Genomic DNA, 8,775 nt, shown 5'->3' with positions numbered 1-8,775 from the left:
AGCATGAACTTGTTGTAATGTTTATGTAATGATTAATATATAAAACGGTTGTTGTTCCATCGCATATCTTGAAGTAATCCAGTGGTGTTCACTAGAGGCTAAGGGCCGGCCCTAGTGGATTCATTTGTTGTTCCTGTATCATGCATTTATGATTCCTGCAGTGTGATGGTTTGATTGAATTTCTACTTTCTGCAATTATATCGCTTTGCTAATTCTCGATTTCCAATCTTAACGAAATTGTTATGTTCATATATTCTGCAGTAATATCGTTGATACAGTTTATTGTTATTTCAGATCTAGCTATTTAGTTAAGTATTCTGTTTTCAGATCATCTACTGTAAATACCATTGACTATTGCTGTCTAAGCTCTCAGATTGAGGTCCTCTGCTACTTATATTAAGAATTGTGTTTGATTGAATAAATCAGTTAAAGAGGAATGAGTTATTACTACTGTATTATCGACTGATGATTGTTGTTACTTTGATGAATTTCTGATTTAGTTTCATTAGAGGATTGAGTTTCTTTTTAATTGTTATGAGAATTTACTTGCTGCATCCATTTACTCTTGTATTTGAAAGAACTATACTGCAAGTTAGAAGCACTACTCTCTGAGTTAAATATTCGCCACATACTGTGTACACTCTTGAAATAGAAAAACTTACCTGGATTAATGACTAATGTGAAGATAATTAGGAGTTAAAAAGGCACCTTTTATCACTCAACAATTTCATTAATAGCAAATACTGAACTATGCTTACAAACAAAATGGAAATAAGACTAGCTCGGGCGATGGTCGTTTATCTCTGAGAAGATATGTGGCGACTACATCCCTCTGAACTGAGTTACAATGAGGCTCAAGGGCCTTTTTATTATTGAACAATAAGAGAAAAACCTAAACAAAAAAAACCCTAACCCGAGGAGATGTAACACCAAGAGTTTATGGGCCCCATTAGGGTTAGTTGGTTAGCCAACTTCCTAGGGTCGCAACTTGGTCATATTATCTTTGTTCGACCCGTATGATACCTCGTTGGAAAGATATCTCCGAGGACTATAGTTGCTAACGCAATTGATATAAGAAATAGTAGCTACTAATTTCCCAAAAAATGTCGGTTAGGGCCTCAAAACGGCTCTGAAAGTTCAGGACCCGAAAAACTGCCAAAAATAGTAAATTGTGCTACAATTATGGAAACATATGAAACTGAATAGGTAGTCTAGGTGGAATAGGTAGGTGGCCACAAATATCTATCTGGATCATTCCTTCCCCCTTAGGAAGAAATGGTCCCCATTCCATGTAGAGCCTCCATGAGGTGAGGAAAATTCTTTTAAACCTGGTCCCTCGTGAACCACTTACCCTGGTGAAGGAGTTGGCCTGCTTTGACAACTCGATCTGTGCATCCATTGTCTAATCAGTTGTGGCTTGTTCCATGCCATCTGGGTTGAAATCTATTGGTGTGAGTGTTCTGCAATGCCAGATGTGTCCAGCAATAGTGGGAAGTATGGTTGACATTGAACACTAGATGTAGGCCAAGGAATGGGGGAATGCTGAACTCAAAGACATTGTCTCCCACAGAATTGGTAATGGTGTAAGGACCATATCAAAGTGGTATGAGCTTTCGATGGGCTCTTGTAAGGCATTCTTTCTTCAAATGCAACTAGACTTTGTCACCCACCTGAAATTTGTGTGGCACCCGATGTTGATCATGTCACTGCTTGAAATTGGAATTTTCCACAATGGAGCAGCGATATATCAGCCCGTTGGGTATATGTGCTCTGGGAGTCAAATCGAACGAATGCTTGACATGACAGTGCAATGGTACCCCTGTGGGTTAGGAGATGATGTCCCTGAATTATTTCATGACTGTATCCACCTGCTCCTGTTGCGTGGAGGAACCCTTCCCGGGGGCCATGGATGTGGCTACGATCTTCCCCTTACTTTGAGAGGGAACCAGAAAGAAAATGAATTTCCTATTCTGGGAGATGATCTTACTACATTTCTTAGCTGAGATCAAAGCGGGGCTACCTTCGATATCCTGTATAATGAATTACCCAAAGAAATAATCAGAGAGCGAGGTCTAGACTCATATACAGCATGTTGTTTCCACAAGCATGGTTTTCCTAATAATACATCACAAACGTCAAGAGGAGCAACATCACACAATACCTCATCTGTGAATGGCTTGATGTTGTATGGGAGGCATCATTTTTGGCTAACTAAGAGATCTCATCCTTGGTGAAGCCACCTGATACTGTACGGTTGCGGTGTGGTGTAGTTGGTAGACCGAACCACTTCATGATCTCTGCTGAAATGAGGTTCTTTTGGCTCCCACTTTCGACAATGAATTGCAGTGACCAATCGTTCACCCACATTTGTGAGTGGAAGAAATGTTCCCCTTCCTCTAGATCTTCGGGCTCATATTTTTTTATGTTGGCGGTGGAAACAGTGGCGCTAGGCTTCGCATCAGTAATCTCCTTCCCTTTTTCATTGTACTTATTAGGTTCTGAATCAAGGTATGAACATGCATCTGATTCTAAAGCCTTCAACTCAGCCACCAGTGACTGCTTGGCCTGACATTCACTTGTGTTGGGAGTGGGGCTCTTATGGAACTCACACCACTTTCCTGTGTCCTTATTTGACTTCATGGTGGTGTTATTTTCTTGCATCTTCGACGGGTTGTCTTAGGTCACCCCGCCTTGGCTTTGTCCTTTGTTCTTTGGATTCAAAGCTCCAAAGTCTTGCTTCTTTTCTTTAATCTTTTTCTCGATCTCGTGCCAAATGAGGGGATGTCTAGGAACTCCATCTTGTCATGGATATACCTGTGTAGGAAACCACGGTATTTGAGTACCAAATGCAGCTCAAAATCCTTGATACCCAACTTTGTGTGAAGGGTATAAAAAATATTCGTAAACTCTGGCACGTCTTGGTCCCTTCCTTGCCATAGTGTGTTCCACTTTATGTATTTACCCTCATAGCCTCTGATAGGGTAGTATTTCTCCTTGATGGCATTCCGAAATGAAGTCCAAGTGGGTGTGGCTGAAAATAGTGAGGTCATACTTTCATCCTTCTTCTTGCAGTAGGTTTCCCACCAGTCCTTGACTTGGGGGGCAGCTTTGAGAAATGAAAATGTCATATTTTTCCTCTTGGAAAAATCATGAACAGAAAATATCCTTCTAGCAGATTTAACCATTTATCTACGGCTTCGGCATCTATCTAACCCTCAAATATGGGAATGTCAAAGTTAACTTGTACCTTAAAGGGTGTGGTGCTTCTAGAGTAGCTATTGGAAGTAGATGTGTCATCGTTGGGTAGCCGCTGAAGGATCTGGGCAAATTTGTCCATCATCGCATTCTTGTGTCACTCGAGGGCTTCTTCGAGCAAGATTTTGATAGAATCTCCTAACCCTCGTCTTTATTTTCATCCGCTATGGGAGGCCACTGGGATTTGCAAGGTTGGTCTTGCAAAGGTTCGACCAGTTCAAGCCCTAAATCCTTATATCCCGACCTCGTTGGGGACATGCAAAGAAAAACATAGAAAGATAATAGCGCTCTGATACCACTGATCTTGATTTAAACATGAACACAACATATTACAGTTATAACCATAAATATAGAAATGCAGCAGAAATAACACTTCATTTCATTAATAGAAAATATTGAAATATGCTTACAAACAGAATGGAAATAAGACTAGCTCGGGCGATGATAGCTTAGCTCTGAGAAAATATGTGGTAGCTACATGCCTTTGAACTGAGTTACAATGAGGCTCAAGGGCCTTTTTATTATTGAACAATAATATAAAACCATAAACAACCAAAACCCTAACCCAAAGAGATGTAACACCAAGAGTTTATGGGCCCCATTGGGGTTAGTTTGGTAGCCAACTTCTCGGGGTCGTAACTTGGTCATATTATCTTTGTTTGGTGCATATGATACCTCATTGGAAATATCTCTCTAGGGAATACAATTGTAAACACGATTTTTCTTGCAACACCTGATTGCTATTTTGTTAAAAAAACGTCGCTTAGGGCCTCAAAATGGCTCTAGAAGTTTAGGACTCAGAAAACTGCGAAAAATAGTAAATTGTGCTACAATTAAGGAAACAAATGAAACTAACTGGGGGTTCTAGGTGGAACAGGCAGGTGACCACCAATATCCACCTAGATCAGTCCTCCCCCCTTAGGAAGCAATGGTCCCAATTGCATGTAGAGCCTCCATGAGGTGAGGAAATTTCTTTTGAACCTGGTCCCTAGTGAACCACTTTCCCTGGTGAAGGAGTTGGCCTACTTTAACAACTCGATATAGTTGTATCCTCTATTGCCAAGTGTTTTTGATCTGTGTGTCCATGACCTGATTAGTTGTGGCATGTTCCATGCAATCCGGGTTGGGCTCTGTTGGTGTGAGTTGTTATGCAATGTCAAATGTGTCCAGCAATGGTGGGAAGTATGGTCGAAGGCGGTCCACATAGAGCAATGGATGTAGGCCAAGGAAAGGGAGAATGTTGTGATCAAAGGAATTGTCTCCCACAAACCATAATGGTGTAAGGACCATAAAAAAGTGGTATGAGCTTCCGATGGGCTCTTGTAAGGCGTTATTTCTGCAAATGCAACCAGGCTTTGTCTCCCACCTGAAACTTGTATGGCACCTAATGTTGATCATGTCATTGCTTTCACTTTCCATTTTCCATAATGGAGTGACGATATATTGGCCCATTCGGTAGAGGTGCTAGGGGAGTCTGATCAAAGGAATGCTTGACTTGACAATGCAAGGGTTCCCCTGTGGGTGAGGAGAATATGTCCCTATATTCTTTCATGACCATATCCACATACTTCTACTACGTGGAGGAACCCTTCTCAGGGGCCATGGATGTGGCTAAGATATTCCCCTTACTTTGAGAGTGAACCAGAAAGAAAAGTAATTTCCTAGTCTGGGAGATGATCTTATTTCATTTCTTAGCAAAGATCAAAGAGGTGGCGGTAGGTGGGGCTACCTCTGGTATCCCGTATAGTGAATTACCTAAAGAAATAATCACAAAGAGAGGTCTAGACTCATATACAGCATGTTGCTTCCATAAGTATGGTTTTCCTAATAATACATCACAAACATCAAGAGGAGAAACATCACGCAATACCTCATATGTGAAGGGCTTGATGTTGTAGGGGAGGCGGCACTATTGGTTGACTCAGAGATCTCGTCCTTGGTGAAGCCACCCGATACTATACGACTGTGGGTGTGGTATAATCCATAGGCAAATAATGAATTGCAGTGGTGAAGCCTTCACCCACTTCTGTGAGTGGAAGAGACATTCCCCTTCCTTTGGATCTTCGGGCTCATCCTTATGGATGTTGGCGATGGCAACAGTGGCGTTGGGCTCTGTTTCAATAATCTACTTCCCTATGTCATTCCTCTTGTTGAGTTTTGACTCAGGGTCCGAACATGCATCTGATTCTGAAGCCTTCAACTCGGCCACCAGTGACTGCTTCGCCCAACACGCACTCGTGTTGTGAGTGGGACTCTTATGGAACTCACACCACTTTCCTGTGTCCTTCTTTGACTTCGTGGTGGTGTTATTTTCTTGCAGCTTCGACGGGTTTTCTTGGGTCACCCCGCCTTGGCTTTGTCCTTTATTCTTCGGATTCATAGATCCAATGTCTCGCTTCTTTAGTTTAAATTTCTGCTCGATCTTGACATCATATCGGTATGTCATGCCAAGCGAGGAGATGTCAAGGAAATCCATCTCATCTTGGATTTACCTGTGTAGGAAGCTGCAGTTTTGAGTACCAAATGCTGCTCAGAATCCTTGATACCCAACTTTATCCAAAGCGTATGAAAAATATTAGTAAACTTCGACACATATTGGTCCCTTCCCTACCACAGCATGGTCCACTTTATGTATTTATCCTCATAGCTTCTGATAGGGTAGTACTGCTCCTTGATGGAATCCTGGAATGAATTCCAAGTGGGTGGGACTGAAAACAGTGAGGTTTTACTTTCATCCTTCTGCTCGCAGTAGGTTTCCCACCAATTCTTGACGTGGGCGGTGGCTTTGATGAGTGTAAAAGTGATCTTTTCCTGGCCGGAAAAATCATGAACAAAAAAATATCCTTCTAGCAAATTTAACCATTTATCTATGGCATCCGCATCTATCTCACCCTCAAATATGGGAATGTCAAAGTTAACTTGTACCTTAAAGGGTGTTGCTTTGACGGGTTGTCTTGGGTCACCCTTCGTTGGATTTGTCCTTTTTTTCTTCAGATTCACAGATCCAAAGTCTCGCTTATTTTGTTTAAACTTATGCACAATCTTGACAACCTATCAGTATGTCATCCCAAGCGAGGATATGCCCAGGAACTCCATCTTGTCCTGGATGTACCTATGTAATAAGCCACAGTATTTGAGTACCAAATACTGCTCAGAATCCTTGATACCCAACTTTGTGTGAAGAGTATGAAAAATATTGGTAAACTCTAGCATGTCTTGGTCCCTTCCCTGCCGCAACGTGGTTCACATTATGTATTTATCCTAATAGCTTCCGACGTGGTAGTACTCCTCCTTGATCGCATCCCATAATGAATTCCAAGCGGATGCGCTGAAAGCAGTGAGGTCATACTTTCATCCTTCTTCTCGCAGTAGGTTTCCCACCAATCCTTCACATGGGGGAAGCTTTGAGAAGTGAAAAAGTGATATTTTCACGGCTAGAAAAATCATGAACATAAAAACATCCTTCTAGCAAATTTGACCATTTATCTATGGCATCTGCATCTATCTAACCCTCAAATATGGGAATTTCGAAGTTAACTTGTACCTTAAAGGGTGTGGCACTTCCAGAGTAGCTTCTAGAAGTAGATGCATCGCCCCTGGGTAACCGCTAAAAGATCTGGGCAAAGTGTCCATCATCGCATTCCTTTGTCACTCGAGGGATTCTTCGAGCAAGATTTTAATAGGATCTCCTGCCCCCTCATCTTTCTTTCCATCCGCCATGGGAGGTCGTCGGGGTTCGTGAGGATGGTCTTGCAAAGGTTCAACTAGTTCAAGCCCTAACACCTTATACCGGCCATGTTTGGGGCATGTAAAGAAAAACATAGAAAGAGCATACCATTCTGATACCACTGATCCAGATTTCAACAAGAATGCTATAACCATAAATATAGAGATTCAGCAAAAATAACACTTCATTTCATTAATAGCAAATACTGAAATATGCTTACAAACAGAATGGAAATAAGACTAGATCGGGCGATGGTAGCTTATCTCTGAGAAGAGATGTGGCGGCTACATGCCTCTGAACTGAGTTACAATGAGGCTTAAGGGCCTTTTATTATAGAACAATAAGAGAAAACCCTAAACAACCAAAACCCTAACCCAAGAAGATGTAACACCAAGAGTTTATGGGACCCATTGGGGTTAGTTGGGAAACCAACTTCTCGAGGTCGTAACTTGGTCATATTATCTCCTTTTGACGCATATGACACCTTGTTGGAAATATCTCTTCAAGGACTACAATAGTTAACATGACTAAAATAGAAATCACTAATTTCTATTTTTCCAAACAAACGTCGTTTAGGGCCTCAGGACCCGAAAAGCTTTAAAAAATAGTAAATTGTGCTACAATTAAGGAAACAGAGGAAACTAGATGGGTGGTATAGGTGGAATAGGTGAGTGGCCACCAATATCCACCTGGATCATTCCTCCACCCTTAGGAAGCAATGGTACCAATTGCGTGCAGAGCCTCCTTGAGGTGAGGAAACTTCTTTTAAACCTGGTCCCTGGTGAATCACTTTCCCTAGTAAAGGAGTTGGCCTGCTTTAACAACTCGATATAGTTGTATCCTCTATTGTCGAGTGTTCTTGATCTATGTTTTCGTGATCTAATCAGTTGTGGCCTATTCCATGTAGGACAGGTTGAGCTCTCTTGGTGTGAGTTGTTCTGCAATGTCAGATGTGTCCAACAATGGTGAGAAGTATGGTCAAAGGCGGTCCACATTGAACAGTGGATGTAGTCCAAGGAATGGAGGAATGTTTAGCTCAAAGGCATTGTCTCCCATAACCTTGTTAATGGTGTAAGGACCATATCGGAGACGTATGAGCTTCTGATGGGCTCTTATAGAGCATTCTTCTTCAAATGAAACCAAACTTTGTCGCCCACCTGAAACTGGTGTGGCACCTGATGTTGATCATGTTGTTGCTTGTACTTGGCATTCTCCATAAAGGAGTGGTGATATATTGGCCCGTTGGGTAGAGGTTCTCCGGGAGTTAGATCAAACGAATGCTTGACCTGACAGTGCAATGGTACCCCTGTGTGTGAGTAGAAGATGTCCTTGTATTATTTCATGACTATATCCACCTTCTTCTGCTACGTGGAGGAACCCTTCCTGGGGGCCATGGATGTGGCTAAGATCTTCTCCTTACTTTGAGAGCGAACCAGAAAGAAAATGAATTTCCTAGGCGGTGGCAATAGTGGCGCTAGGCTCTGCATCAATAATTTTCTTCCCTTTGTCATTCCTCTTGTCGGGTTCTAACTCAAGGTTCGAACATGCATATGATTCTGAAGCCTTCAACTCGACCACTGACAACTACTTGGCCCAACTCTCACTTGTGTTGTGAGTGGATCCCTTATGGAACTCACACCATTTTCCTATGTCCTTCTTTGATTTCATGGTGGTGTTCTTTTCTTGCAGCTTCGATGGGTTTTCTTCGGCCACCCCGTCTTGGCTTTGTCCTTTGTTCTTCAGATTCGCAGATCCAAAGTCTTTCTTCTTTTGTTTAAACTTCTGCTCAATCT

Source organism: Pinus tabuliformis, chromosome 1_2 (assembly GCF_031772625.1).
Source record: "Pinus tabuliformis cultivar Carrire ecotype Pingquan chromosome 1_2, CPIR1, whole genome shotgun sequence".
In the NCBI taxonomy this organism is placed as follows: domain Eukaryota; kingdom Viridiplantae; phylum Streptophyta; class Pinopsida; order Pinales; family Pinaceae; genus Pinus; species Pinus tabuliformis.
Note: the sequence above shows the minus strand (reverse complement) of the source record.